This window comes from Pinus tabuliformis, chromosome 2_2 (genome assembly GCF_031772625.1).
Source record: "Pinus tabuliformis cultivar Carrire ecotype Pingquan chromosome 2_2, CPIR1, whole genome shotgun sequence".
Classification (NCBI taxonomy): Eukaryota; Viridiplantae; Streptophyta; class Pinopsida; order Pinales; family Pinaceae; genus Pinus; species Pinus tabuliformis.
The window spans coordinates 147,674,074-147,698,672 of record NC_142300.1 but is presented as its reverse complement, the minus strand read 5'-3'; the positions used below and the strand labels follow the sequence as shown (position 1 = coordinate 147,698,672).

General features: G+C 42.0%; 1 protein-coding gene across 1 annotated transcript in view; it reads right to left on the bottom strand.

The window, feature by feature from the left end:
- Nucleotides 1-24,599, bottom strand: part of LOC149191859 (5'-3' exoribonuclease 3-like) — a 210,157-nt gene that overhangs the window by 178,288 nt on the left and 7,270 nt on the right. The window lies entirely within an intron of this gene.

Below are 24,599 nucleotides of genomic sequence, written 5' to 3'. Positions count from 1 at the left end.
GTCCAAAGCTTGGTTTCTCCCTCTAAGAAACCAATGGCTAGTATGCTAATTGTATATTTGTGCCTGTTTCATATTTTTCGATAAAGGGTTCCCACGATCTGATTTTGCCTTGCTATAGCATGTGTGGTAAAATAGGTTAAGAATCAAAGTAAATATAATGAAAGCGGCTCTAGCCACAAATAGCCCTTTCACAGCGTCCAACAAGACAAGTCTACATACCAAAGCAACCCACGTATTTTGTATGGTAAGCATTCCTCGCTACGCCTACTAAGAAGCATGACTCAACAATCAATAACGTTACCCAATGTTCTTGATCATCATTTCAAAAACTATGGCATTGACAGTAACGCAAGTGTTCACAATTTCAATACTTATGCTAACAACTCCAACGTCGTAAAGAATGACTTTGCCAACTATGAGAAGGATGCTAACAAAATCTCATGGAGTGGCTTCTCTAACCACGCCAAAAACACCAATGTTATCACCAACAAATTCAAAGGCTATAGTGAAGGCAGCAATCAATGTTGCACGACTCGTACTCGTATAAGACTCGTCACGGCATTGACTTGTTGACTCGTACAAGACTCGGGAATGACCCTTATAAGACTCATCACAATAAACCAAAAAAATATATATATATGGTAAATTTTAAGCACAAAAAAGAAAATAAAGACAATTCCAATCCTTATAAGTTATAAAAACCAATGTTTTAAGACTCCGACTCCGACTCCGAAACGGTAATGACTCGGCCGGCTTGACTCGGTCGTTGTAAAAAATACATTAAATATTTATTTTTTTTATTAAAAAACATAATTTTAAATATTTTAAACATAATTTTAAAGATTTTCATTCATGTTTCCAAACACACAGCATTATAATATAGATGGAAGACAACATATGATCAAAGTAGGCTCATGAACCAATCCACTATATCAAAATGGTACCCAATGGCAATACATAGTCAACTGTCATACATGATCAAAGACTCAAAACAAAATACAAATAACCAAGGAGGCTAGAAATGGCCTCTACAACAAAAGTAAACTGTGATGGTGACCAGACTGCAATACTAGTACTACTGGCTAGTAGCTACTGCCAGAGGAGCCAAGATCATCTCGACCAATCTCTGGATCATCATCATCAGAGTCAGACAAGGGGCCCCATGGCTCCTCCTCATACTGTAGAAGTGGTACCAGTACCACTAGCAGGCTGTGCAGCAGATGCAAGCTGAGATAGAGTAGATATGCGGCTGCGCTTCTGTCGTGGCTGAGCAGAGGAAGCACCTACAACTGGAGTCCTTGCTGGCTGTGAGACTGAGGCTGGTGGATTGGGATCTGCATTCAACTAAACAGGCTGAAGTTGAACAGCATGTTCAAGTTCAACTGATGTCTCCATATCTAAATCTACATCAAGATCCTCATCAGGATCAAACTCTGGTGGACGATTCTCCACTACCCAATCTGATGTTGGATCAATGTCTTCCAACACAATGGGATCTGAATCAGGTCTTTTGTTCAGCAATTGGTTTCGTCTGAGCCGAAGGTTGTATTGGACAAAAACTAGATCATTCAACCGTTTTTGATCCAAACGGTTTCTCTTCTTTGTGTGAATCCTCTCAAAGACAGACCAATTGCGCTCACACCTAGATGCACTGCAAGTTTGACTCAAAATACGAATTGCAAACCTTTGCAATTCAGGGCACTGGCCACCAAAGGCCTCCCACCATTGTGCTGCAAAAAACATAGGAGTGTAATGAATTATGAGTTAGATGAAGGTTGAAGCTCAACAAAATTACAAATTATATCTAACTTTCAAATTATAAATGATTTAACAAACTTTAATAAAAAAAGTAAAACCATTAAGAAATTGAAAATTGAAATTTTTGTTTACCTGCCTCATCTGCTTCTCTTGCAATCTTTGCTAGGTTCTTCCCAAAGGTACCTGTTGCATTGCTGAAGGATGTGACCTGTTGATGTATCTCCAGCTGATCAGACTCTGATGGGATCATGCGTTCAATGCAATCAACCAGTCCATCTCTGACCTCCCCCCTCAAAGCTCCTGACTCCTTAGCTTTATAATGATACCATGGGTTCAAAAAATACCCAGCTGCATGTATAGGGCGATGGAGTTAATTGTTCCATCTTTCATCAATGATTGCCCAAATGGGCCCATACTTTGCCACTCTATCCTTGTATGCTGTCTTTATTTGCTCCTTTACTTGATCCATAGCCTCATAAATGAAGCCCATAGCCAACCTTTCCCCATCCACCAACCGCAACACCTTAACTAGTGGCTCAGCAAGCTTCACAATCTCTGCTGCCTTTCTCCAAAAAGTTTCTTCATGGACTTTCCTTTTCAATTCTTTGCCTTCTGGTTTGTTAGACCAATTGCTTTGATTCCATTCATCACTGGAAAACATCTTTTGCAAGTTTCTATGTTGGGAAAGCATAGATTGCAATGTCAAAAAATGTGTAGCAAATCTAGTGATGGCAGGCCTAATAATATCCTTGCCTCCAGTGTGTTTCCTCATGAGACTCAAAACCAGTGTATGATTGTAGATAAATTTTGTTATGCTTTTGGCATGATCTACAATGTTTTTGACCCAATCTAATTTTCCAATATCCTCAAGCATGAGGTCTATGCAATGTGCAGCGCATGGGGTCCAAAAGATGGTCTTGTGTTTTTCCTCTAACAGTTTACCAGCAAGAACATAGTTAGAGGCATTATCTGTGATGATTTGAACAACATTAGCCACCCCCACCTCCTGAACAACCTGATCCAATAGCTGAAACAACAAGTGGCCATCTTTTACCTTATCAGATGCATCAACTGATTTTAAAAACATGGTTCCCTGTGGGCAGAAGACAAGAAAGTTTATGATGGTACGGATCTTTGATTAGTCCATCCATCTGACATGATGGTACACCCTGTTCTTGCCCATGAGTCCCTGAACTCTTGCAAATACTCATTAATGGATTGAATTTCTTTCTGCAAACGAAACCCCCTTAGCTCTTGCATAGTAGGGCCTTTGAAGCCTTTTCCAGCAGCATGTATGGCATCAAACATAGGCTCATAATATGGTGAACGAGCAGCATTAAAGGGGATATCAGCATCATACCACCATCTAGCTATGTAGTCACAAGCAGTCTCCCTCAATTCTTTCTTCCAATGGTCATCTAAAGTGGGTTGAATTTGACCTTTACTAACTTCGGGACCATGTGCATCTGATGGAGAGGAGGGAGTGAAATAACTTTTGATAGTCACATCACCCTTTTTCAAATTCATTCTACCCTTTCCCTTATCTTGAACAGAACCAAAAGAGGGAGGAACATAACAGAAAGGGTTGGATGCCTCAGTTTGAGGGATAGAGGAAGAACCCTCAAAATCATAGTGGGGGTTGGTAGCCATCATTTTTTGTATCTCCCTCTTCCTCCCAATTTCAGCCTGTATCTCTTTTTGCCTAGCCTTATCTTCTTTAAATTTATCAAAGCTGGCCAACAAATTCTTTCTAATCTCCCCAATTTCTGGTGAGGTACATGGGGTAATTTGGCCTCTAATCCCTGCCAAGTGTTGTTTCAGCCTATAAATGCCCCCAGGACCTTCCTTAACTTTCCTATGGCAAAATTTGCAATGCATTTGACTATCAACCATTTCAACATATGCCCAAGCAGGATCTTTTGCTCTAGGTGCCATTTTTTGACTAGGAAAACAATCTGAAAATGAAAAAAAAAAATTGATTCAATGTTCATTTATTTGACAAAAAACACTCTCTAAGCTTTCTTGATATGCACCTAAAATTTACTAAGCAAAAACAGATTTATAGAGGTGGAAAAAAATACCTCCAAGCACAAACTGCCTCCTCAAGCTTGCTCCAAGAATCAGCTCCTCAATGTTGCTCCAAATGGCTGCCCAAGAAGCTCCTCACTCCAGCTACAATGCTCCTCCAAGACTCCTCACTGCTGCTCCAAAACAAGCTCAAGAACTGCTCACTAATTCTCAAAGAAGACTCTCACTCAAATGCATAAGACTGTTGTGAGTGAATGAGAGCATTTGGGTGTCTTAAATAGGGTTTGGGAGGGGGAAATGGACCCCAAAAACATTTAGCAAATTACTATAACACTTTGGAATCCATAAACTGCATTAAACATTTGAAAAAATACCAAAAAGTGAATTTTTTTTGTGTTTTTACGCTGCCCAGCCGTCCCCTTGTGACTCGGCCGAGTCATATCGGACCCGGCCGGGTTGACCGAGTCATGTGTGACTCGGTCAACCGGACCGGTTACTTGGCCGGGTCAGTCTTGAGGCAATTGAAACGGTTCGACTCGGCCGTTTCGGTTTCGAAACGGCCGGTTTGTAAAACATTGATAAAAACCACAATATATGCAATAATTCATAACATCATCTCATATCTATAAAAGTACAACATGACATATTCGATTTTTGTAAGCAAAACATTAGATATTGAATAAGAAAAGGACTCATGATTCCATAATTAAAGTCAAAAATGTCAGCAAGTTCAAAATTCAAATACATGTCATAAATGATAAATGATTCTCTCATAACAATCTTGAGTCTCATCACTCATGGACGACCACGCCTACAATAAGCCCCCGTGGAGCTAGTGGTAACATAGGAAGGCTAGAGCAACTATGAGGCAGGTGTATTTGGAGTTTCCATTTCAGATGGCAAACTAAAGAGATCCTCAGTCTCTTCATCAAGCCAACTCAAATCAGGGGCCTCCTCCTCCACAACCCAATCAGACTCTAAATCAATAGTATCCAATAAAATTGGATTTGTATCCTTTGGTTGCACTTGTTTTGTGAGCATTTGAAGGTTGTATTAGATGAAAACCAACTTCTCCAACCTCTCATGCTCCAACCAGTTTCTCTTTTTGCTATGGATGTGCTCAAACACTAACCAATTCCGCTCACAAGAAGAAGCACTGCAAAGTTGACTCAGAACTCTGATGGCGAATTCTTGTAATTGTGGTGCCTCAGTGCCACAATCTATCCACTAATGAGCTGTAAAAAATAACAACAAAGATTATCAGTTTGCAATGTCAAACATATAAAAGAGAACTAGCAAAATGACAAGCTAAGTTCTAACAATTTGCACTTACAAGGCATTTTCTTATCCTTGAGACGTTGGCTTCAGCTGAATCCAAACATGCCAGATGCTTCCTTGCACATATCTCGTTGTATGTTGATTTTGTCCTAAATATCTTGATTCGGGAACATCTTCTCAATGCATATCATGACACCTCTCATCAACTCGGGATCTCTTTGAATGCTAGACCCCTCAGTATAGAATAAGCTCGGATTGAAATATGCTCCTGTTGCATGCAATGGTGAATGTAGTTGCTTGTCCCACTTGGAATCAATAATTTTCCATATAGGGAGATATTTAGGTTCATTTTCCTTATAGAAAGTCTGGATGGCCTCTTTGGCCCTGTCCATGCCCTCATAAATATATCCCATTGCAAGTTTCTCTCCATCCATCAATCTCAAGACTTTCACAAGAGGCTTAGTGAAGCTGACAATCTCAGTGACTTTGCCCACAAACTATCAGCAAAAACAGATGTTTTCACAAACATTGCTTCTGGTTTTGTGCTCTTTCCAAATACCCATTGTTGGCTACAAAACATTCTTCTCAAAGCTTGGTACTCATACAAAAGGCTTTGGAGAGAGAAATTTTGTAGCAAACTGTGTGACAGTTGGGCAACTAATCTCACCTTGTGTGAATTCCCTCATAAGGTTCAATACCCAAGCATGATTATAAATATACTTGGTAATTTGCTTGCATTCTTGCACAACATCTTGCACCCACTCCAACTTCCCAATGTCCTCTAGCATCAAGTCTATGCAATGGGCAGTGCATGGAGTCCAAAAAATGGTGGGATATTTGGCACAAAGCAACCTTCCATCTACCACATGGTTTGTTGCATTGTTCGTGATTACTTGGACAAAATTTGGAACCCCAACTTCCACCACCACATCAACCAACAATGAAAAAATCAAATGTGCATCTTTTACATTTGCAAATGCATCAATGGATTTTAGGAACATGGTTCCTTTAGGGCAAGCTACAAAAAAAATTATTATTGTTCTACCCCTCTGATCTGTCCACCCATCAGACATAATTGTACAACCTGTAAATTACCATGAGCTTTTGATGCTCTCCAATTGTTCATTGACACGCTCAAGCTCCTCATCTAACTCTTTCCCCCTAAGTTCATTATAAGATGGGGCTTTGTATGCAGGGCCTGCACTTGCAATGGCATCCACCATGGGCTGATAAAAATAAGACCTTGCATAGTTGAATGAAAGAATGTTATGGTACCAAAACCTCCTCACTACCATATTTGCCTCCTTCCTCTTCTTTTCATTGAAATTGTCCAAGGTTGGTTGAGATCCTATAGTTGTAAGAGGACTAAATAAAGAAGAGGTTATACTCCTATTTGCCACAACACTTGAAGAGAAATTCCAATACCTGGACTTTGAAACTATGTTTCACTCTGAAATGAAGATCTACCTATCCCAACAATCTCACCCTTCCTTCTTGCCCTCTTAGAACTTGCTTCTTTAATGGATTCCAAAGCAGCTACCATTTTAGTAGTGACTTCATTAAGGCAACTTTGACAATATCCCACACCATTCCCAGGAATTCTGGCTAGGTGGTATTTCAACCTGTTTATGCCTGCATGCATTGTGGTATTGCAATAATTGCACTTAATATTGTGGTCATTATTGGCAATGATTCGTTGACCATGTGCCCATGCTAGATCACGAGACTGTTTGAAACTCTTTGGTGGCATGGTGACAAAATCTGGAAAAAAAAAAGAATTAATTTAATTTTTTTTGTTTTTACATTGGGTCGTTGTGTGGCTGAGAAACTCAGTCACAGGGCCTACGAACTGAGGAGGATTGCCTCCTCAGCCCGCAGGCCCTGTGGCTGAGTTTCTCAGCCACAAGCAGCCCCAAACATAGAAACAAAAACAAAACAAAAAATTGCAAACATTAAAGAATAAATAATAAAAAACACAAATGAAGAACCAAAAAAAAATTGAATACATGGAAAACATTCTAACTAGGTTCGTGAAGCATGCCTGAAGCTGAGTATGATCCGATGAAGCCTCCTTTAGCCTCCTCCAACAGCTCCTTCGGCCTCCTTTAGCTTCACTCTCAACACTCACACAAATTAGCCAAACACTCAAATGACAAGTGAATGAGAAATGGAAGGAAGAGAGGTGCTTGTAAAGCATTTTTTCCCTCCAATTTCCCTTTCCCTCCACCTCATTTCCAAAAATCAAAATAAAATAAAAATAAAAATTGAAATTCTAAACTATTTGTGCATTTTCATGCCCGACGAGTCCTATATGAGTTCGATAAGGGTTTAATGGGCTACCCGCGGGTTTGATACAGGTAGTCGGGTCTTATGAAAAACCCATCTAGTCCAGGTCTAGACCGCAGGTTCTATGTGGTGACCCGGCCGAGCAGAGGACCCGACCCAACCCGCGGGTTTTATGCGGGTCGTGCTTCATTGGCAACAATGGACCCTTGGATATACAAACAACAATAATGTTCCCATACATGAGTTTGAAAGCTATAAGAGCAACGGAAATGAAGTCTTCCAAACCTTTCCCAGTGACACAAACAAAGAAGGAGAACGCTTGTGAGGGTTCCTAGAGGTCACCTGTATAGGGCATGACGCAGTGACAAAAGAAACACACAAACTTGGGAGAATGACAGAGATTTGACGTAGCAACCGAAGCAAAGCAAAGGGCAAGACTACCAAAAATGGAGACCTGCAAATTTCGAAGGTCAAGCATATGGCAAAGAAACAGTGATTTAGGCAGGGAATATGGCAAAGTGTTTCTAAGCGAAAGTTGCGCTCTGAGGGACAATGTCTTAACTTGCAATGTGGTACCTGCTCTCTGATACAATGTTAAACACTCACGAAAATAGAAGACTGCAAATTAGGATAAACGTGAGATGTATTCCGTTAACAAAAAATATATATAAATATTAATACATTTCACTAACCCTTGGTTTTCATCTTCCAAGAGGTCTCTTGGACTTCTATCGTGTTGGAACTCCTCACCAACACTAATGAATTTGGTGACCTTTAGAAACTCGAGGAAGCGCATGGGGAAAAGTTTCCCTAGTGTGGAAGAAGTGTTCCCCCCAAAGGAAGACGTCTAAGTGTCCCCCTTCCCCTAGAAGGACAATGCCTAAGTGCTCCCCCCTTGATTGTTTGCCTAACAATCGATGAAGATAGAGAAAAATAAAAGATAGAGCTTTGAGGAGTCTAAGACCTTGGTAATTAAAGGTAATGTTAAATTCTTAAACTAAAAGTTACATTCTCCTTTATCTTACCTTTTCTATTCTTTTATCTACCAGGTAAGATAAAGGAGAACGGTGGATAAAAGGATAGAAAACGTTAGATAAAGGAGAATCTCATTTTTACTTGAATTTTTAACATGACCATTAATAGTTTCACGATGTTTGAGAGTAGCTCCAACCTTTGTGCATCTCCCCACTCCTGTGATCCCCCATCCCAAAAAATTAGTGGAACTTTGAAAATATTTCTACCCTTTAGATTCGTTGTTCATTAAAAATAATATCTCAACATACCCAGTAATTTTGCTAGCTAGAAAGAAACCTTGTTGTGTTGTACATACAGTGTGTATGCCCTCTGAATTGTTACATGTTGTGTATGCAACCCGCATGTATAGATGTACGGCATGCAACCTTGTTGTATGACCTGCATGTGTATTGTACAACCCCGCGTGTGCATTGTACAACCTATGGCTCTATTGTTGTGAGGACTTGTTGCACAAAAAATTACAAACTATACAACCTGCCACCTACCCAAACTTGGCTACACTGCTACCCAAAATTTATGGTTGTTGGCTTTTTCTCCTTTTGTTGCAAACTATTGGACTCTCCTCCATTGGACTGAAACTCTGAGAGTGGAAGTCCTTTATCACTCTCTCTTGAACACTAGAGCAAAATTCCTTTATCACTCTCTTGTTGAAAATACTTTTTGTGTAGCCCAAGAGGGGCAGCTCAATTGGCAATTGTCGTGAAATTCAAGGTTCAAATCACCTGTTGCTCAAGCCAATAAAAAAATAGTTTTTTCTTTCTTCTCCACCTATGCTTTTATAATCTTGAGTTGTTGACCTCATCCACTAACCCTAATCTCTAAAGTGATTGATAGTTAAGATTAGATCTCACCTCACTTGTGATCAACAATTAAGGTTCATCTAATTCGCTAATGCAAAAACCTTTGTATTTAATTAGATTAAAGTCACTTTTTATAAAATAATAAAATAAAAACACTTCACTTTAATTAATCCTTTAATTAAAGTGAATTTGCTAAAGTTGAAGGCTTTGGTCGACTTGCACATGTCTTAACACTTTAACTTGTGTGGAAGTTCTTATCTGATGCTAAAAGCATCATCAACTGTAGAAATTTCTCATTTCCCACCCTGGTTTTCAGTTTCTCCTTATTTCTCCCATATAGTTAAATGCCCTTTCCCATAACCATACATTTAACAAGCTGGAAAAAATAAATTTGCTGAAAACACAAATTCTGGAAATTTTACAGAACGCTGGAAATTGCAGAAATAAAAGTCAGCAGTAATAAACAGCCATTAAAACACATTTAAACACTGAGATTTTTGGTCAATGTGACCCTGGAAAAACCCCCTACAACTCTTGGGGAAAACCAGTTTGAGAGCTCTTCTTTATTTCTGGAAAATGCCTTTTTACAGTAGGAGAAATGTTCAGCAAAAAATCAGCAAACAGACTTTTACAACTTATCTCAGCCTTGCTGATACACCGCTGCTGTTGCTGTTACACCGCGGCTGTTGCTGTTACACCGCTGCTGTTGCTGTTACACCGCGGTTGTTGCTGTTACACCGCGGCTGTTGCTGATACACCGCTTTCGGCTGCTGAAACTCCGCTTTCAGCTGCTGAAACTCCGCTTTCAGCTGCTGAAGCTCCGCTTTTCTGTAACTCCACTTTCAGCTGCTGAAACTTCGCTTTGCTGAAACTCTGCTTTCAGCTGCCCAGAAATCTCCCTTGCTCTCTTGCTCTCCTTCTCTCAATCTGCTCATGAAAGAATTAATGACCTTTTTCCTCCTTTCCCTCCCTTAACCCAACCCTAAGTGACTTTTGGGTGATCCCTAAATCCAATGGCTGAAATAGATTTAGATCAATGGCTGAGATTAAATGCTCATTTAAATCTCACTTTCTATTTTTTAATTCACCCCACTTTAATAAAGACCCACTTAGTCATTTATTTCCAAAGTCGCTTTTCCTTTCTAATTTTTCATTGACTTTATAAAAGTCACTTTAAAATTAGACTTAGTAACTTTATCACTTAAAGTCACTTTTAAATTAGATTTAACTTTATAAAAATTATAAAGTTACTTTAGGAGAAAAATTAAATTCTTTTGGACACTTTTCCCTAGGCCAAAGATCAAAGCTTAAGGGAACCACCTGTCCTCCGGTACCAAATTTCAACACTCCCTCTTACCGAGGAAGGTGTTCCTCACCACACCCATCTTGTCTCTGAAGTAGACATGCTTGCCCCGTGGTAAGGCTTTGGTAAGAATATTTGCAACCTGCTCATCAGTGGAAATATACTCAAGCTTCACAGCTCCCTTCTAAACATAGTCTCTGATGAAATGATATCTGATCCTGATATGCTTTGACCTGTCATGAAATACTGGATTCTCCATGAGTTTAATGCAACTCTGATTATCACAGTAAATCATTGAAGGTCTCAACGGCTGACCAAATAAGCCAAACAACATCTTGCGAAGCCAGATGGCCTCACAACTAAGACTGGCTGCCATATACTCTGCTTCCGCTGAACTCAGTGCTACTGACTGCTACTTCCGGCTGAACCATGACACTACTGCTGAACCCAACCCAAAACAGCACCCTGAAGTGCTCTTCCTATCAGAAGCACAACATGCCCAATCAGAATCAGTGTATCCTGCCAATCTCACTCCATCTCCCTGCCTGTAGTCCAGACCATAATCCACTGTCCCCTGCAAGTACCGCAAAATGTGTTTTGCAGCCACCCAATGAACCTTCCTAGGCTCACACATAAACTGACTCATCGTGTTGACTGCAAAACAGATATCTGGGCTAGTGTTGACCAAATACATCAAGGAACCAATCAGCTGCCTGTACAATGTGGGATCCACCAACTAGGAATCCGAAGCATGAAGCTTCTTCCAGTTGCTGATCATCGGTGTCGACATGGGTCTAAAATCCTCCATGTGGAATCTGCTAAGGATGTCCACAATATACTTCCCCTGCCCCAGGAAGAAATGCCCCTCCTCCTGCCACACCTCCAAACCCAAAAAGTAATGCATCAAGCCGATGTCCTTCATCTCAAACTCCGCCGCAAGATCTCTCTTGCGGTGCTCTATGAGTCTCTCTGCACCTGTAATGACCAAGTCATCCACATACAGCACCAAAATGAGAGGCTCCTCACCAATCACAATAAAGTAAAGGTTTGGATCTGCCTCACTCTTTGTGAAACCCATCCCCTGCAAATATGTATCTATCCTGGAGTACCAAGCTCTGGGAGCTTGCTTCAGGCCATAAAGGGCCTTCTTCAGTCTGCACACATGGGACTCCTTCCCATGCACCTCAAAGCCCTGTGGCTGCTCAATGTACACCTCCTCCTGTATGAAGCCATTGAGAAATGCGGTCTTCACATCCATCTGGTGGATCTTCCAACCCATCTCTGCTGCTATCGATATAATGGAGCGTATCGAAGTATATCGAGCCACGGGAGCGAAGGTCTCCTCATAATCAACTCCCTCTACCTGGGAGAACCCTCTAGCCACAAACCTTGCTTTGAATTTCTCAATGTTGCCATCTGCAGCATGCTTTACCTTGTAAAGCCATCTGGAAGTAACCACGGATTTGCCCTCAGGCCTCGGCACCACCTCCCAAACATCATTCTTCATGATAGAAGAATACTCCTCTTGCATGGCCTCTCTCCAGACCTGCTGGCTAGCTGCCTCCTCATAAGCTAGAAGGCTCAGAGTCAAGGATGCTGGTAACCATCGCCATATAACTACAAAACCTCTCAGGTGGTCTACTCTCTCTGATCGGCCTCTTCGGCTCAGCAACAGATGTGGCATCTCTCAAGGTGTCCTGAAGCCACTTGGGCTTCCTCTTCCCTGAGCATGCTTCTCCCATAGGAGAATGAAACTCCTCCTCCTCATCACCATCAGTAGCCTGAACTCCTGACTGTCTGTCTGCTGTCCTCCTGCCTGCACCTGAACCTGTAGAAGCTGAGGTACCGTGTGAACTGTCCATCAGTGGACTCCCTAGTGAACTGCTCTGCATGCTGCCCGGAGCACCACCCCTTTGGCTCGGCGAGCCACTGCTCACTGATGGACCTGACATCCTCGTAGATGTACCTCCGGATCCTCCTGATCCCTACCCACTGGATCCCTGCGACTGACTCAACTGCTGCTGAGGGTCTGGCTGATCCAGATACTCTAACTCCCGTGACCTCCTAAAGGCCCTGTCCTCCTCGAACTTCACATCCCGTCTGAAAACAACTCTCCTCTGTGCAGGAATGTAAATCCGAAAGACCTTTGAGGTCTCACTGTAGCCCACAAAGATACCCTTCTCTGCGGTGAGCTCTAGTTTGGTCCTCTTCTCCTTGGGTATATAGGAGTATGCAATGCATCCAAAGATATGAAGATGACCAAGATCAGGCTTCTTCCCAGAGAAAGCCTCCTCCGGAGTCATGTGCCCCAAGGCACGATGCGGACTCTTGTTCTGCAAGTAAACTGCTGTGTTGCAGGCCTCTGCCCACAAGAACAATGGCAACCCCTGATCATGTAACATGGCTTTGGCAGCCCCTATGATGGATCTGTTCTTCCTCTCTGCAACCCCGTTCTGTTAGGGGTTGTAAGGAACAGTGAACTCCCTCCTAATGCCTCCCTCCGCACAATAGTCAACAAACTCTCCAAGGGTGTACTCTCCTCCATTGTCCGACCTCAGGGACTTGATCTTCTGACTTGTCTGTGTCTCCACAAGAGCTCTAAACTCCTGAAACCGCTTGAAGACCTCACTCTTGGTCTTCAAGAAATAAATCCAGGTCCTCCTGGAGTGATCATCAATGAATAAAACATAGTACTCATATCCACTCAAGGAAACATGAGACATCCGACCGCTCACATCAGAATGAATCAAATCAAGTATCCCAGTCGCTCTGCTGTCACTGCTGGGAAAAGGGGATTTGGCAAACTTGCCCATCGCACAACCTCTGCAAGTATCAAAGTGATCAGTACTGAAATCTGGCACACCTGTAGTGATCTCCCGCAATGTCCTCAAGGCTCCATGATACATATGTCCCATCCTACGATGCCAAATCTCACACAGCTCAGAACTGCTAGCTCTGCTGTCGGTACTACTGCTCAATGCCAAAAGGGGCTGGAATGCAAACTTGTACACCTTTGCATGGCGTACACCTATCACTCTAGCTGAATCAGCTGGAGTGCCCCTGGGATACATCAACACCTGTCCTCCCCTGAACAGTACCTCATATCCTCTGTCCTCCAAAGCTGAGACGGATATGAGGTTCTTCCTCATCCCTGGCACATAAAGAACCTCTGACACCTTCAAGGGAGGTTTGGACTCCCTCTGAAATGTCACTGTCCCCACCCCGACTGCTCTAACAACTCTGTCATCACCGAGTACTACCTCAATATCAGTGCCACTCTCTGAAAGCACTGAGAAGTACTCACGGACTCCTGTCATATGACGTGAAGCCCCACTGTCCACATACCAGATACCTGAAGAAGCTCCGCTAATCGAGGGAAAAGCATGCTCCCTCTGAACATGTGTGGCAGGTGATCCTGCACTAGAGGACTCACATGTAGTGAATGCAAACTCCCGGTCAAAACGACCTGCAAAGTCCTCAATCTCTGCTGAAGCTGCCACGTCCTGGTTCTTCCCCTTCTTCTTCTTCTTCTCCGGACACACAACTGCATAGTGTCCCACCTTCTGACAATTCCAACACTTCACCTTGGAATAGTCCTTCTGTGTGTTCCCCTGTTTACCTTTACCTTTGCCTTTGCCCCCACCACCGCTTGTGGAAGCCTGCTTCTTCCCTTTGCCTTTCTTGCCTCCTGCCACCAGTGCTACGTCCTCATCCTGCTCAACTGGCTTAGCTGCCCCAAGCTGTCCTTTCCTGATCTCTGTCTGAATGCAATCATCCCAAAACCTCTCCCATGTGGGAAGGGTCTCACGTGCACAAACCCCATCAGCAAAGTTCAACCATGAACGGGGGAGGCCATTCACTGCAATCCGCACCAACTCAGTGGGTGGAATGGCCTCTCCAATCGCTGCCAACTCATCTCTCACATTGGTAATCTTTGTGAGATATCCAGTTGCACTATCATTACCCATCTTAATGTTCTTCAGCTTCTCCTTCAGGACCATTTTTCGGTTCTCATTGGTACTCTGGTAGAGATTGGACAATGTTGTCCACATCTCATGGGCATTGCTCTTTCCTCTCACATGAGGAATGCAATGGTCTTTGATCCCGTCTAGAATCAACCTCTTACCCTTGTTGTTCTTTCTATTATAAGCTGTCAACTGAGTTGCATCAGTAGGCACAACAACAGGGTGATGTGCTGTATGCACCATGATATCCCAGACTTCTGCCTCCTCAAAGATACTCTGCATTCTCTCCTTCCAAAGGCTGTAATTTGTATGCCCATCCAGCCTATCCTCCACCCTCAATCCCAATGACATCCTGCTGTCCTAAAACTGAAAAATAGCACTGTTGTGGTAAAGATAAAACTACTGTTTATAAAAAAATCAGCGTGCTGGAATTTTCTGAGTGAAAAATCAGCAACTGTAATTTTTTCTTTTGCTGTCCCAAACTGCCCTTCAGCACTCAAGCTCTGATACCATGTAGAAATTTCTCATTTCCCACCCGGGTTTTCAGTTTCTCCTTATTTCTCCCATATAGTTAAATGCCCTTTCCCATAACCCATACATTTAACAAGCTGGAAAAAATAAATTTGCTGAAAACACAAATTCTGGAAATTTTACAGAATGCTGGAAATTGCAGAAATAAAAATCAGCAGTAATAAACAGCCATTAAAACACATTTAAACACTGAGATTTTTGGTCAATGTGACCCTGGAAAAACCCCCTACAACTCTTGGGGAAAACCAGTTTGAGAGCTCTTCTTTATTTCTGGAAAATGCCTTTTTACAGTAGGAGAAATGTTCGGCAAAAAATCAGCAAACAGAATTTTACAACTTATCTCAGCCTTGCTGATACACCGCTGCTGTTGCTGTTACACCGCGGCTGTTGTTGTTACACCGTTGTTGTTGCTGTTACACCGCAGTTGTTGTTGTTACACCGCGGCTGTTGCTGATACACCGCTTTCGGCTGCTGAAACTCCGCTTTCAGCTGCTGAAACTCCGCTTTCAGCTGCTGAAACTCCGCTTTCAGCTGCTGAAACTCCGCTTTGCTGTAACTCCGCTTTCAGCTGCTGAAACTTCGCTTTGCTGAAACTCTGCTTTCAGCTGCCCATAAATCTCCCTTGCTCTCTTGCTCTCCTTCTCTCAATCTGCTCATGAAAGAATTAATGATCTTTTTCCTCCTTTCCCTCCCTTAACCCAACCCTAAGTGACTTTTGGGTGATCCCTAAATCCAATGGCTGAAATAGATTTAGATCAATGGCTGAGATTAAATGCTCATTTAAATCTCACTTTCTATTTTTTTATTCACCCCACTTTAATAAAGACCCACTTAGTCATTTATTTCCAAAGTCGTTTTTCCTTTCTAATTTTTCATTGACTTTATAAAAGTCACTTTAAAATTAGACTTAGTAACGTTATCACTTAAAGTCACTTTTAAATTAGATTTAACTTTATAAAAATTATAAAGTTACTTTAGGAGAAAAATTAAATTCTTTTGGACACTTTTCCCTAGGCCAAAGATCAAAGCCTAAGGGAACCACCTATCCTCCGGTACCAAATTTCAACATCAACACCTCCTCTTGGCAAGGAAGGAAATTCTTGAAGACCTAGAACCGGTTTTCCCTCAAGTCCTAGCAAATGTCCCATGCATCATACTCCACCATGGCATTCCTCCAAAATTGTTGGCTTGTTGCCCCGTTAATGATGTTACTCATTAGTGCAAACTAGTTTGGAAACTTCTTCAAAGACCTGCTCCCCCTGAATTTACTTCTAGGAGCCTCAACAAACTCCTAAGCATCCTTCAATGTTTGTGTAAACCACTTGGATCTCTAGACATAACTTGAAGGAGCTACTAACTCCTCCTCCCCACTTGATGGTTGACTTCCCAAACTATAAGCCTCTGAACGATGTTCACACTTTTGGAGCCTCATGCTCCTCATATTTTGTCACTCATAGTAACTCATGAGACTTCCTAGATGCCAAGTTCTCCTCAAACTTCACATCTCTACTCAAATTGTATCCCTCTGCACTCAAATGAAGATCATGTAAGCCTCTGAAGGGTCATTATATACCACAAATATGTCCTTCTCTCCCAAAGGCTCTAGCTTTGTCCTCTTCTCCACAGGCACATGGATGTATATTGCATAACCAAAGATCCTCAAATGTCCTATCTCTAGCTTCACCCTACTGAAAGCTTCCTTCGAAGTCTTATCCCCCAATATCCTGTGACGATTCCTATATGCACATGTGTTGTCCTATTACATGCCTCTACCCAAAGAAACAAAGGCAAATCATGGTCATGAATCGTAGCCTTGGAAAAAACGATGATGGACCAATTCGTTGTCTCCATAACCCCATTTTGTTGAGGGTTGTACAAGACTATCAACTCCCTCTTCATCCCTGCCTCCTTGATGAAAGGAGTCATTTAAGGTGTGCTCACCCCATTGTTCAACCTCAAGACCTTGATCCTCTTCTCTATCTAATCCTCCACTTGAGCTTTGAGCTCCCAAAACTGACTAAAGGCCTCATCCTTGGTCTTCATAAAGAAGATCCAAGTTGTCCTTAGTCATCAACGAAAGTCACATCGTATATTGCTCCCTATGTTAATTCTACTGACAATGGTCCCCACACATCTGAATGTGTGAGATCCAAGATCCCCTTAGACCTACTCTTATTGCGTGCAAAAGCACCTTGGCATTCTTGACAAGTGCACACCCTTTGCAAACATCATGTTGTTGAATACTAAAATCTATGAGACCAGTGAGAAACTCTCTTAGAATTGGCTACACCCTATAATGCAAGTGTCTCGTCCTCCTATGCCATAACTCACCATGGTTGTCATTGTCATGTACTAAGGCATGAATTGGCTTACCTTGCAGCCTGTATAAATTGCCCTCTCTATCCCGAATAAGCACTAGTGTGTCAGGGATAGATCCTTCTAGATGAATGAGGACTTACCCTTTCTAAAACATGACAACAAAGCCCCTATACTCCATACAAATAGAACATCCTTGGCTTCCAACAATCCTCTCGACTCAAGTTGGAACAAGATAGTTCCCTCTCCCCTCACTACATAATTGGCATCATCACCAAGCTCCACATGAATCAATGTGTCTTTCTTTGTCTAACTACTAAATAGCTCTTGTGCTTCTGTCATGTGACGAAATGCACCACTATCCAAGTACCATGCACTCCTTGTGATTGTGGTAGAAAGACAGGATATTAGCTAGAAGTCCTCAAACTTCATTACAAACTCATCTAGTTGTGTCGTTGTTGATCCTGTTGTCTGTTGTGACCTCCCCTTCTTCTTCGAACAATGTGATGCATAATGCCCAAACCTATAGTAAACGAAACACTTGAGCTTGCTCAAGCCTTTCTTCTTTTCCAACTATGAGTTTGACCCCTCATTGTTACCCTTGGAACCCTTTCCTTTGCCCTTCTTGACCTAACTAACCAAGGCCAAGTTCGCATCTCCATCTTTTTGCTTGTCGGCTTTAGACTCCTCTTGAGCCTCTTCTAGTTGCAATCATCACAAAGCCTCTCCTAATTACGACGGTGCTCCTGAGATCAAATCCCCTTTACAAATGGTTCCTATGGTTTCGTAAAACCATTCATTGCCACATTTATGAGTTATACATCCTCCACTTTGTCCCCAATTGTTGCAAGCTAGTCATGTATTTGCGTGATCTTCATGAGGTAACTAGTAACAATGTCAAATCTTGACACAAGCACGAATATGACCTTGTTCTTCAAGATCTCCTTCATGTTGATGTTGTCACTCTAGAACACATCCACTGTCGAAATTCTATAGCATGTACAGTATAATACTATTTTTTGATTTGATAATTATTTCGTAATGATTTTCAAACAATATTTTCATGCCACTCATATCATTGAATAATTACACACAAAAAATCTTGACTGTAGATGCAACAGAAACAATAAATATCATAGACAGATAGTTATGCACAATAGACACAACATTTTACCCTAGGAAACCCAATTTGGGAGAAAACCCAACAACTTTTCTTAAGGAGAAATTTGTCTTTATAGCAAGGTTTACAAATTAGAATTTGTCTAGAAATATGTGCTGACATTAGGAGTCAAATTTCCAATCCAACCTAGTCAAAATTGTTGTTAGGCAAAGCTGGTCAAACTTGTCAAAAGTCAATCGCGATCAACGTTGGTTTGTGGTCTACATTTAAACTTCCGCACATGCAGTCTATGGTCAACATTGGTCAATTATGGTCAAGCCCTCACACGTGCAACTATATAGATCAGTCAAAACATTGGTCAAACCCTCACGCGTGCAGCCTCTAAAGAGGCTAACTAAAATGATGAAGAAAGATATGAAATTTCTTTCTTCATTATAAAAAGATATGGATGAGCTTTCTCTATATATCAACATATGTTATATATATGTTGATATGTTACATAAGAAAGATATGGAACAGATTTCTCCTTAGCTGAAATTTATTCTCCACTAGAAAAGATATGAATGAGCTTGCTATGTTGATATAATGTCTCCTCACATGCATGTCCATTTATATAGAGCTCTAACGTTGAGTAGAGACCCATTAAGAAGTCCCTCATCACAAGAAACTGTTAAAATTGGCAACTAGGGCCAAACTCCATGTGAGTCATATTACTAATGGCAGCTGATATTTTTCTTGGATCCTTCTCGTCGAGAGGTGTAGGATTGATCTAAAGATCATCTGATTCCGATAAGTATTCATGGAGATATGAATTTATTTATGTTATGGGACAATTCGTCAAGGTCGGCCAGCAACCAAATAAACCCCACATGTTCTCAACGTTTTAGTATAAATAGAGGTGCCTTTAAAGTCATTTCGACACACTCACTTGGGATCTCTTCCTCTCTACTTGTCTTTGGGTTTTGGTGGGAGGAGAGATCCTAAGGGAAAACGCTGCCCTAATGGAGAAAGGTTCTACGCTATCATAGGAGATTCCCTAGAAGGCTCTACGTTGTCATGGAGGACAATCCTTATCTCCGCCACAAGGAAGCCCTAACGTTGCTCTATGGAGAAGTGCGTAGTCAAGAAGGGCAGCAACGTAAGCCCTTTAACATAGCCATGGTAGAAGCCTAGGTACCCTAAGTGGAGGAGAAAGAGTCCACCTATAGCAGCCCTAATCCCTAGCCGCAGCAAGAAAGGGAGATTCTAAGACAGCATAAAGGAGGTTGAGTTCATCAATGAAGGTCAAGTTAACTACTGGAGCTGTAGTGACACTTTGGTGGAGGCCGAGAGACTATCATGGATGCCACAGGCTGTCTTGAGGCATAGTTTTATGGGGCTATAACCCTTGGAAAGGGCTACCGCAGCAAGGGAAAGGCTTCTTGTAGTAAGCCGCAGTCCCTATCACACCTATAGGTCTACGTTAGGAGGGTGTAAGGCTTGCTGTGTAGAAATTTTGAATAATTTAACACATATTCACAGAGATTATCATGATCATACAATTATAAGCGGAACATGTATAATACATAATCTCCTCTACGTTGATCATCAATTTACAGAAGCAGAAACATTCACAGGCACACATAGAAGCATCAATCAAACTCATAAACACAGTATGTATCCCGGGGCATCTCGCTAAAAACCCCACACTATCTGTATATTATATTGATTGAATCATGTAACATTACAAAGTACAATACTTATCACAAGCAATCCAGTACCAGCTCCACCTGTTATACACAATACAGCTAAGATCTGATCTCCAAATATATTCCACTGCTTGCCTGCCTCCACTGCTCAATACCTGCTCAAGAACTGATGAGAAATGGCTTCCCAAACTCGTATTTCACCTCAAAATAATCACTCACACTTTGTTGGCAAATACGTGAGCAAACTCATTGGCATACTCAATCCCTTGATTGTGCAAGATCTGGTGCACAACTATAGTCACAACTGATAGCAATCTGATTCTCTACCACCTGTCCCTGCTGAACTGAACATGCACTGACATGCAACTGAGTTAACTGATGTATTCTATAGTTGTATTATGAATTAATAACTTGTGAATTAATTAATAACTAATTCACCCAACTCATCTCTAGTTTATTGATCAGTTAGACTAAATACAACCAGTTTAACAAAGCTAAACTGAACACAACTCCATCAACTGCACCTCCAGTCCACTAAACTCAACTCACTTGAGTTCTAACTGAAGTCCTGCATGCAAATATTAGTCATCCCATAGGTAACCACGTATTTCCCTTTGGGATCTGCATGTACCACATCTGTAGCTCATCCTGAAGTGCTCCAAGAGAATAAGATCAAGTTTATAGTCCAAATATTATTATGAGGCAATAATATTTGACTTTTCTATTTTTGACAACCAGTCTAAAAATAGACTTTGATCACTCACACTTTCATCAAAAATAGAAGTCCATCTATTTTTCCCAACTTGACCAATCATCCATAAACAGAAACCTGCAATCCATAGACATGATCCATATGTATAAAAATAGACATAGTCTAAAAATAGACTTGCGCCAAAAATAGCCTGCGGGCCCACTTAGTGAAGGCGACTCTTTTCACTAAGCTCCATCGTCTTGTTGCACTCTCAACAAGCATTTCTTGTTGCACACTTTTCAACACTCCCTCTCAACAAGAAAGGCTTCCTCTCAAACCCGATCCTGTAACTCTGGAATGTTCTCCATGCAACACATCTGGCCGGTCCACTTGCTCTGTCATCAAAGTCTCTGACTGCTATTGCCTCTGTCGACAGAAGACTCTGCATCTCTGTGCTCTTCAGTATCTGACTGCTCTAGCCTTTGTCACTTTGATCTCTGACTGCATCTGTGCTGCTGCTAGTTCTATCTCCCAACATTGCATCCGCACTGCACCTCCCAACTGACCTCCCTGTTGGGATAGAAACACCCTCTGACGCTGAAGCTCTACCTGCTGCTGACAAGTGCTCCCTCTCTGACATCTGCGCTACTGCAACATCTCCATGCATCTCGCACCATATCACACCTCTCTGTGCCACCTAGCACTGTGCAAAACACTTGTGCCTCTCGCATTGCTACAGCCTGCTAGCTATGCGCTGTCCTGGGATTCCCTGCACTGTCGCTCTCTCTGCCGCTCCATCCGCATCTGTCTCTACCCAATCAGTCAGTTCCTGCTACTACACATCTGGGGCTCCCGTAGCAAGGTGTCATCCAAGAGGTTGGGTACCTCAAGGATCCTGCCCCTCCTCCTTGGGACAATCAATCCACATCACCCCACCTCCTACTTGGAGGTATGGCTGCATGCGATCCCTCAGCCCACCTGGCTCGAAGTTTCCCCCTACTGGAGGTCTCTGGATGAGTAGATGTCTCTACTCTATCTCCTCTCAGCTTCCCCTGTTGTGGCTCCTCCACAACCTCCTGAAGCTGCTGCACCAATCGTGGCTCCTCCACAATCGTCTGAGACTTCTTCTGGCTCTGCATGTTGAGAGGTAATATACGCTCCCTCTCAACCACCAAGTCTCCATCAGTTGCCTCGCTGCTCAAGGCTTTGCATTCATCTTGAACCTCAAGAGCATATAGGTTCCTGACCCGTGAACCAATCTCATGACAACGAAAGCATCTCACCTTCGACTTGTCAACCTTCTTCCCATCACTGGAAGAACAAGATTCGGAAAAAGAAACCTTCTCCTTCCCCTTCTTCGCCTTACTCGCTAAGGCACAGTTATCCTCATCCTGCATGGATGAAGAACCGTCTCTGGTGCTCTGTCTAATCTCCTCCTGCATCAAATCCGACCATAGTCGTTCCCAATTTGGCAGTTTCTCCCTTCCATTCACCGAGTCCTGGTAGCTATGCCAACTCTTAGGAAGGTCAAGGAGTCCTAGACTCACCATCCTCATCCAACAGTCACCCCCACACTTCCCAGCTCATCCCGGCATTGGGTGAACTTCGTGAGATACTGGGGCATACTGTCACCATTCTCACACTGAGTGTTTCTGAGTTTTATCTCTTGCTTTGGAATTAAATTCGAATTCCACCAGCTCAGAACTCAACCGCTTCCGATCTAGAATTCGTGAGAACAAATTATTTCTTGTACAGAGATCGACTGTATGGGCATTCACCAGATATCTCACCTTCCAAAAGAAGGATGAATCCAGAGGCTACCTGGCCCGATTACAGACTCTGCCTGAAGAAATAAAATGTAAACACTTCCTGAATAATAGATCCGATGATCAATCCTCGCTTGATATCCTGTAAAAATCTCTTCTACAAATCAAGCAGCTCTGATACCATGTAGAAACTTTTTCTACAATTATCTAGCTCTGATACCATGTAGAAATTTTGAATAATTTAGCACATATTCACAGAGATTATCCTGATCATACAATTATAAGTGGAACATGTATAATACATAATCTCCTCTACGTTGATCATCAATTTACAGAAGCAGAAACATTCACAGGCACACATAGAAGCATCAATCAAACTCATAAACACAGTATGTATCCCGAGGCATCTCGCTAAAAACCCCACACTATCTGTATATTATTTTGATTGAATCATGTAACATTACAAAGTACAATGCTTATCACAAGCAATCCAGTACCAGCTCCACCTGTTACACACAATACAACTAAGATCTGATCTCCAAATCTATTCCACTGCTTGCCTGCCTCCACTGCTCAATACCTGCTCAAGAACTGATGAGAAATGGCTTCCCAAACTCGTATTTCACCTCAAAATAATCACTCACACTTTGTTGGCAAATACGTGAGCAAACTCATTGGCATACTCAATCCCTTGATTGTGCAAGATCTGGTGCACAACTATAGTCACAACTGATAGCAATCTGATTCTCTACCACCTGTCCCTGCTGAACTGAACATGCACTGACATGCAACTGAGTTAACTGATGTATTCTATAGTTGTATTATGAGTTAATAACTTGTGAATTAATTAATAACTAATTCACCCAACTCATCTCTAGTCTATTGATCAGTTAGACTAAATACAACCAGTTTAACAAAGCTAAACTGAACACAACTCCATCAACTGCACCTCCAGTCCACTAAACTCAACTCACTTGAGTTCTAACTGAAGTACTGCATGCAAATATTAGTCATCCCATAGGTAACCACGTATTTCCCTCTGGGATCTGCATGTACCACATCTGTAGCTCATCCTGAAGTGCTCCAAGAGAATAAGATCAAGTTTATAGTCCAAATATTATTATGAGACAATAATATTTGACTTTTCTATTTTTGACAACCAGTCTAAAAATAGACTTTGATCACTCACACTGTGATCACTCACACTTTCATCAAAAATAGAAGTCCATCTATTTTTCCCAACTTGACCAATCATCCATAAACAGCAACCTGCAATCCATAGACATGATCCATATGTATAAAAATAGACATAGTCTAAAAATAGACTTGCGCCAAAAATAGCCTGCGGGCCCACTTAGTGAAGGCGACTCTTTTCACTAAGCTCCATCATCTTGTTGCACTCTCAACAAGCATTTCTTGTTGCACACTTTTCAACATGCTGGGGTATGACAAGCCAACGTGGGATGTAGGAGTGCTGAAGAAGGGTGATCGTAGCCTTGGTAGGGATGTTGCAGCTGATGCGTGAAGGCTGGTAGAACTATCATAGATGCCTTAACCAGTCCATTGTCTGAATTGTTGTCCAGCAATACAACAAACAGCAGCATGATATGAGATGATATGATGTGACAGCATTGTAGTGAATGTTGTAGCATGATTATGGGTATAGTGATGAAGTATATCACAGCACAATCGTGAGGTGCAGCAGCAGTATGATATGTTGCAACAATATGATATGTTGCAGCAGCATGATGTATGCAACAGCAAGTCCATAGTGCTGCAATAGTATGGTACTTGGTCAGCAAGTACACAAAGTAGCTATGGTGCAGCAAGCACATGGGTGACAACATAAGGTGCAGCAGTGGCACAAGGTACAACTGTGCTAAACACTGGGACAGCAGTGACAGCATGGTGCAACAGTGGCACAAAGTGCAACAGTGCCAAACACTAGGACAGCAGTGTAGCATAAGGTGCAGTAGTATGATGTGTACAGCATGGTGCAGCACGGTGAGGTGGAGCATGATGACGAGATGCAGC